Consider the following 8,155-nt stretch of genomic DNA (forward strand, 5'->3'; position numbering starts at 1 on the left):
CAATAGCCAAGATATAGAAGCAACCCAAGTGTCCATTGATAGATGAATGGATAAAGATATGAGATATATCTATATATATAATGGAATATTATATATATTATTACAATATATGTTATATATATATATATATATATACACACACACACACATAATGGAATATACTGGAATATTACTCAGCCACAAAAAAGAGAGATTTTGCCATTGACAACAAGAAGGATGAACCTAGGAAGGTATAATGCTAAGTGAAATAAAGCAGACAGAGAAACACAAATACCATATGATCTCACTGGAATTTAAGAAACAAACGAACAAAGAAAAAACAGATGAGTAAAAACACAGACTCTTAAATACAGAGAACAAACCAGTGGTTGCCAGAGGGGAAGTGGGTGGGAGGATGGGTGAAATAGATAAAGGGGATTAAGAGCATACTTATCACGGTGAGCACTGAGTACTACATAGAATTGAATTATACTGTACACCTGAAACTAATATAACACTGTATGTTAATTATACTTGAATTACAAAATACTCAAAATGCATAAAATAAAACACATGGGATTACAAATGAAACCAATTATATTGAAAATCACACTATATTTTGAAAACCAAACTTCTGGGGCGCCTGAATGGCTCGGTCGGTTAGGCGCCTGCCTTTGGCTCAGGTCGTGATCCCAGGGTCCTGGGATTGAGCCCTACATCAGGCTCCCTGCTCGGCAGGGAGTCTGCTTCTCCCTCTCCCTCTGCCTGCCACTCCCCCTGCTTGTGCTCTCTCTCTGTCAAACAAATAAAATTTAAAAAAAGAAAGAAAACCAAACTTCTAATATCACAATTTTGGTTCTTCTTTATCAAATGCATTAAAAAACAGGATCTAGTGATAGGCCCTGACATAAGAGTAGTGATAAACACAAATGACATTTGGAGACATCTGCGGAAAAAAAACCCTCTAATGTGATAGGAAAATGTCTGTGATTTCTTCTGGTCACAAAGTCACAGATCCCATTACTACTGTGGTCACTGCCTATAGCCATAATGGAAGGAAATGTTCAGTTTTAGGTAGAGGTTAGTGAAAATAAAGATACAATTTTTACCCACACAACTTCTTGGACTCCCTTGAATTCTGTCCATAACCTTCAAAACGTTGAGAGTTTCTGTTCTGTAGCAAAAGTGCTTGCAGGGGCCAGACAGGTGGCATCACAAAGCAGTAGGGAATGGCCATGGACTTGGCGCCCAGGAGAGCACACACTCCTTCTAGGGCGAGCAATACTGCTCAGCTCCTAGTATTGCCCATCTTCACATTTTTAAGAAATACCACAGCAAACACCAATTTTTATGTGAGTTCTCCTAATTTTTAAATGTTAGCAAAAATATTCACATTTTAAAGGATACTTTGGGGGCCAAATAGAACACAGCTGTTGGCCGGATGCATAGTGGAGACCCTGGATTTTGGATCTCTGCTGGATGCGGTTCTTTGTGGGTCCTGGGCATCACCCTCCAGGTCTACAGTCCTCCATAAGAGGCCTGTTGGATCCTACGTAACCCATAGCTCTGGTCTAAAAGTGGGCTAGGCAGTAGCCCCAATCCATAGTAAGTTACCACATTCAAACCAGCAATTGTCAACTATGCCACCTTATGGGTTCTGCTTCCCTCCCTACCCCCATTAGCCCAGGGGCTGACAGTGCCAGAGCTCTGTTTCCATGTAAATTGCTCAACCAAGGGAATTGGATGGGAACCAGGAGCCCTGAGTTTCAGTCTTAGCTCTGCCACTTATCAGCCTGGTGACCTTGAGAAATCGTGACTCTCTTTCAGCGCCTACAAGCTCTCATCTACAAAATGGTTTAATGGGTCAATGGCACATTCCATGTTACAGGATGCTGTCCACATGCAAGGAGTTCTGGTTTCTTTTTGTTCTCTGCTCTAGTCAGCTGGGTCCCTGTGAGGTAAGCATGTAAGAAATAAGGGAAGCCATGTTTGTCCCCAAATGTAGCGTAACGGACAATATCTGTTAAATGCCTAAAGCAAGAGCCTACCAATGCGAGGCAAGGCAACTGCCTGATTCATTCAAACAACAGTCACTCTGGAAGGGTCTAGGGATTGGGCAGTTACCTCAGTTTTTTCTGGCAGCACTGGAATCTGGGTGTTTTTGTAGATTTAAGAGGGGAAAAGAGAGGAGCTGCAGGCTTCCGGGATGCTGGCGGCCTTCATCTTGCACACACTGTGTTCGGCTGGCTCCCGGGGGTCTCACTCTCATTTTCACATAGAGCAAAGGGATGCTCTGAGCTGCTCAGCAGCAGGTTCTCAGGGGCTGGGCTGTTATGGGAGCTGGGAAATGAGGCTGGATAAGATTCCTGCCACCACACTGTCACATCAGAGCTTTAAAAAAAAAAAAAGGCCCTGTGGCTCCGTGGGAGTTTTGCCTGCATTTTCCGGGTAATTGCCTCGCCCCCGCCCTCTGGGAGCTGGGTTGTGGCAGGCGCTCAGGCTGGGGGTGGTGGCCAACGTCTGCCTCCTTCCCTGCAATCAGCTGCGGGGCTGCCTGGGACACGGCAGGCAGGCGAATGAGGATGAATTAGGGCCCTAGGGAGGCAGGATCAATCCATCCTGGAGGCACAGAGGGAAGCCAGGAGCCACCCACGGGAGGCAGACCCAGTGAAGACTCTGCCCATGTTCTGAAGGCAGACTGCTAGGTGTGAGTCCCAGCTATGCCCTTGGGTAGCTAGAACTTGAGCAGACACTTAAATCTCTCAGTACCTCTGAGCATCTATCTGCCTCATGCTTTACTGTGAAGATTAACAAATTAACACAGGGAAAGCATTTAGAGTGGCTAAAAGGGAAAAACAAAACAAAACAAAACCCCTAAACTCATGGAATACTTCTGACATCAAACGTGTGGAGATTTTCCAACTGTTCAGACACCAACTAGGTGTCCTCTAATCCTATTCCCTAACTGCTCAGAGTTAGTGCTGAGGCCGCAGTCCCACAAGATTGACCCCCACCTCTGAAGCCAGTCATACGTCCCAGGTTGTCACCCGGACTCTGACCAACTGCCTAGAAACGGGGGCTCCCACAACCCATCCTCGGGTTGGATGATCTGTTATATTGGCGCACAGAACTCAGGGAAATACCTCTTTATTTACATTTACCAGTTTATTATGTAATAAAGGATCCAGATGAACAGCCAGATGAAGAGGTGCATAGGGCGAGGTATGAGAGAAGGGGCATGGAGCTTCCAGACCTTCTCAGGATGTACCACCTTGCCAGCACCCCATGTGTTCACCCGCCCAGATGCTCTCCAAACCTTGTACTATAGGGATTTTTATGGAGGCTTCATCACGTAGGCTTGATCATTATGCATTCCATCTCCAGCCCCTGTCCACTCCCCAGAGGATGGAGGGTGGGACTGAAAGTTCCCAGCTTTATTCATGCTTGGTCTTGCTGGTGACCAGCCCCCACCCACGAGCCCACTGAGAGTTGCCTCATGAGAGCAAAAGACATTCCCGTAACCCGGAAAATCCCAAGGGATTCGGAGCTCGGGGTCAAACGCTCCTATAACCCCTGTCACTCAGGAAACGACAAGAGATTTAGGAGCTTCGTGTCGGGAACCGGAGTCAAAGACCAAATATTACAACAAAAGATGCCTCTAGCACTCCCATCACTTGGGACAGCACAAGAGTTTTAGGAACTCTGTACTAGGTACCGAGGACAGAGAGCAAATAGATGTCTTAGTACACCACAGCGGTACGTGCCAAGTGCCAAAAATGGTGGCTCTTATTATCCGAGCGGAAGCACCCCCTACAGTCTACGGGCCCATGGAGATAGCCCTGCACAACACCTGCAGTCACCTGGGCTCCCGCTTCCCTGTTTGGAACCTGCTAAACCTCTGCGTGTCCGTAAAGACCAGTTCAAATGACCCCTCCTCTGTGAGGTCCTTTCTTCATGCTCAATTTTTTTTTTAAGATTTATTTATTTTAGAGAGGGACAGCCCAACTGAGCAGGGAGAGGGGCAGAGGGAGAAGGAGAGAGAGAACCTCGAACAGACTCACCACTGAGCACAGAGTCTGATGTGGGGCTCGATCTCACAACCCTGAGATCATGCCCTGAGCTAAAATCAAGAGTTGGCCGCTTAACCGACTGAGCCACCAAGGCGCCCCTTTTCATGCCTCTTTATAAATACATTTATTTATTTCATGCCCATTATTTTTACATTATTAAGTGACGACTTTAAGCTAGGATCTATGCTGAGCACTCTGCATAGGTCTCCTGCAGAGACAGATTCAGGTTTTGTGGGGCCTGACACTTAAACAGTTTAGGAGGCTTTCTTTTAAAAAAGAATGAAAAATTACCTGATTTTATAAAGTTTATAAAACAAAAAGGTTTTATAAAGTTTATAAAACAAAAAACTTGTGAACACATAGGTAGGGCCTTGGAAAGAGTCTGGGCAAGTGAGGGCCTTGATGCTTAAGCTTTGTCAGATTCATGGTAAACCCATCTCTGGTCTCCTATAAACCCCATAGTAGTCAAGTGAAGTGGTAAGTATTGTTCCCGTAAGTATCTCCACACCCAGACATAGACAGCGAGACTCGGAGAGAAGTCATTTGCCTAAGATTGTGCCCTCGGCCATTGTATTACATTGGCATTCCCGGCTGTCCCTGATGGGTAGAGACTGTCATCGGGCTCATCCCTCCATTACAGGGCTCACCCTGTGAAGATAGGGCGCTGTAAACACCAGTTGCCCAGCTGCCTCCTCTCCACCATAATGTCAGCATTTGTGGGGGGGTGAGGGGGTGCGGGGGGGATGGCCATAGAAGGCACTCAATAAAGGCATGTTGAATAAATACACACACTCCACCTTGTCTGTTTTGTGCCCTTGGTCTCCACCAACTAAACTGTTTCATGCTCATGGGTTCCCAGTCCTACCTTAATGTTTTGGATAGAGTTTTTAGGGAGCATGGCGGGGGTACGGAGGGGAGAAAGGAACCTTCCTATAGGGTCTAACAGGGCTGTAGAAGAAGATAATCAATTTCTACCTTCGACAACTGTTTATTAGGTACCATTCTAAATAAATATCCCTGCTTCCAAGAAGTCTGCATGCTACTGAGGGGAAATAGACTGTAGCAAAATAAATAATATCATAGCCTGACAGATGCTGATAAGTGCTATGGAGAAAAATAAGGCAGGAAAGGAGATCAGGTTTGCTAGGGGAAGTGGGGTATGTAGGAGGATCTCATGCAAAAAGTGACATATGAGAAAGCCCTGAAGAAGAGGGAGTGAGTGAGTCATGTGGCTATCTGGGGAAGGGCCTTCCCAGCAGAAGGAACTGCCAGTGCAAAGGCCCCGAGGTAGGAGCATGCCTGATGAGTGAGAGGAATAGTAACAAGGCCTATTGTGAGTGAGGGGAAAATGTGTGAGAAGGATCAGGAAAGGGACAGGGGCCAGATGAGAGAGGTACTGTGGGCAATCATGAAGAATTTGGGTTCTACTCAGAGAGAGATGGGAGCCTGACTTTTACCTTAGAACGATCCCTCCATCTGCCACCTTGAGATTAAACTGTAGGAAGCCAGACTTGAACCAGGGAGACCAGTTAGAGATTATTTCAAGAATTCAGGTGGGAGATGGTTGCAATGAGGATTGGGTTGGTGGCTGTGGAGGGGTGAGAAGAGGTGGCCTGTTTCCAGGTATTTTGAAGACAAAGGCATCAGGAAGTAGGATGTGAGGGAAAGGATAGAATAAAGATGACTCTGAGATCTCTGGCCTGAGTCACTGGAAAGTTGGGGAAGTCTAGGGGAGAAGAGGCATTTGGGGATAAGATTACGATTTGAGGCTTGGACATGTGAAGCTTGAGATATTTCTTTCTTTTTTAAGATTTTTTATTTATTTATTTGAGAGAGAGAGCACATGAGAGGGGGGAGGGTCAGAGGGAGAAGCAGACTCCCTGCCGAGCAGGGAGCCCGATGTGGGACTCGATCCAGGGACTCCAGGATCATGACCTGAGCCGAAGGTAGTCGCTTAACCAACTGAGCCACCCAGGCGCCCGTTGAGATATTTCTTGAAGTCAAGAGGGCAACTGTGTGCACAAGACTGTCATCGGGGGAGATGTCCAGGAGAAGAAATAAAACTGGGAGTCATCCACATATGGTTGGTATTCAAGGCCATGAGACTGAATGAGATCACCAAGGGACTGTAGACAGAGAAGATGGCCATGGTCTGATCTCTGGGGCTTGCCAGTGCTAGGTCAGGGAGAAGGAGCCACCCCAAGATCAGAGAGAAAACCAGAGAGCGTGGTGTCACAGAAGCCAAGGAAAGACAGTGTTTCTAGTAGGAGGGAGTGATCATCTGGGCCCAGTGCTGCTGCTGAGTCTGGTAGATGAGAGGAATGATCACCAGATTAACGACATGAAGATCATGGTGACCCAGTCAGTAGAAGTTTCCACAGAGTGGTGGGGAAGGAAGGCTGACTGGGGTGGTCTGAGAGAAAAGCAGAGAGAGGAAGTGTGGAGAGCAAGTACAGACCACTGTCCTGAGGAGTTTTGCTATGAAGGCGAACAAAGAAAGGGACAAAAGCTGGTGGGGGAAGTGGGGTCAAGAGAAGTTTCCTGAGGATGGGGAAATAAGGGTGTGTTTCCCTGTCACTGGGAACAATGCAGTAGGGAAGAGATGACACGGGAGAGGAACAGAGAGTGCAGGAGGGACAGACTCCAACAGGTGAGCATGAGCCTCGGAGTGGAGCACCCAGACTGGCAACAAAGACGGATGGGACCATTGACCCTCGTACCAAGTGAGGGAGGACTAGGAGTTGGAGTGTAGGAAGTAACTGAAGAGGGCTGAGTGTGAGGTGTGGCCATGAGGCAGACAGCAGGCACGGTGAGAAGGGGATGGCTTCAGAGGGTCTGGGTCCTGGGAGGGCAGCAGAATCACTGGAGATTGTGGAAGACCCCTGGTTGGCCCCCATTCCATTTTCCCCTTCTTCCGTAACTACAGAGTCCTACTGTGCACACTCCTGCCCAGGGACAAGGCATATTTCTCAGCCTCCCTTGCAGCTAGGCGTAGCCATGTGACTGAGTTCTGGTGGTGGAGGGTGACAGAAGTGAAGTGTGCAAGTTCCATATCACTTGCATAGAAGGAATTTGTTCGCCCCACACCTGTACCCTTCTCCCTTTCTGGGCTGCTGACATGCAGGGGCCCAGTTTCAAGCAGTGGAGGGAGAAACACGTGAGGCAGGGCTGCTTGGATTTTGGGCCTTGGACACCTTGGGCTGTCTGGAGGAGCCAATGGATGCTTGTCAGAATAATGTTCTCAAATTCACGGAATAAAAATCGTAAGATGACAAAGGAAAACAACTATATTGAAATATTACAGAAATATTAAGGATTACAATCGCCTGGCTCATATTAATAACTACCCTGTTTTCAAAGTAGTGCTAATGAGGATAAGTGGTATTTCACAACATCTGCAACAACTAAATGGGATATGAAAATCTCTGTGATTTCTGTCAGAGATGAGGTCACAGGTATTGCCAACACGCCTATGTTTGTGGCCTGCTGTCGTAATGGAAGGAAATGCCAACTTCTAGGTAGACCCTGGTGGATATCAAGGTGTGATGTTCTCCCATGCAAGTTCGGAGAGCCAGTGAATTCTGGCCAACCCTGTGTAGAGCCCAGGTTTAGAATACCAGTCTTTGGGGATGGCAGAACCACGAGCCAGGAAAAAAAAACCACGTTCAGGAATGACTGCATGAGGCAGAGCCACCCTGTCGAGGGGGAGCGGCCTGGCTGCTCTGTGAGACAGAGTGAAAGTCCTGCCTCAGCGACACGTTCGTCTTTGGGGGTCTTTTTGTTATAGCAACTTACCCTGTGCCCTAAGACAGAGGTGGACGGTGACTAAGCAATCTTCAGTACATGGCTGCATGAGTCAGTTGCTTGCCTTGTCCCAAAGCAACCTGAAAGCCAGCTGAGGGCCTCTAAACTCCCGGGCCTGGGAACACACAAGCGAGTCCTTCTTGTTCCGCCACGCACCCTCTCATGCCCAGACATGGGCCTCCTCACATCCCACCCCCACCTGGGCCTCTGCAAAGTCCACCTGTTTCCTGTTCTTGGCCGGGACAGGCTGTGCCCTGGCCTCACCCGCCGGGACTGGTTGACAAAAGAGCAGTTGTCGCTTG

At 47.7% G+C, this 8,155-nt stretch overlaps 1 long non-coding RNA gene across 3 annotated transcripts in view; it reads right to left on the reverse strand.

Moving 5' to 3' along the window:
- Positions 1-8,038, reverse strand: part of LOC115941693 (uncharacterized) — a 29,905-nt gene extending 21,867 nt beyond the window's left edge. For 2 of the 3 annotated variants that reach the window (XR_014144323.1, XR_014144322.1), the window contains exon 1: positions 2,104-3,875. This is a non-coding gene — a long non-coding RNA (uncharacterized LOC115941693). Of the gene's footprint in view, positions 1-2,103; positions 3,876-7,844 lie in introns of those variants that run through there. The other variant, XR_014144324.1, reaches the window with a different exon arrangement.
- Between the last annotated feature and the right edge of the window lie 117 nt (positions 8,039-8,155).

Source organism: Leptonychotes weddellii, chromosome 4 (assembly GCF_054177405.1).
Source record: "Leptonychotes weddellii isolate Sample4059 chromosome 4, ASM5417740v2, whole genome shotgun sequence".
Classification (NCBI taxonomy): Eukaryota; Metazoa; Chordata; class Mammalia; order Carnivora; family Phocidae; genus Leptonychotes; species Leptonychotes weddellii.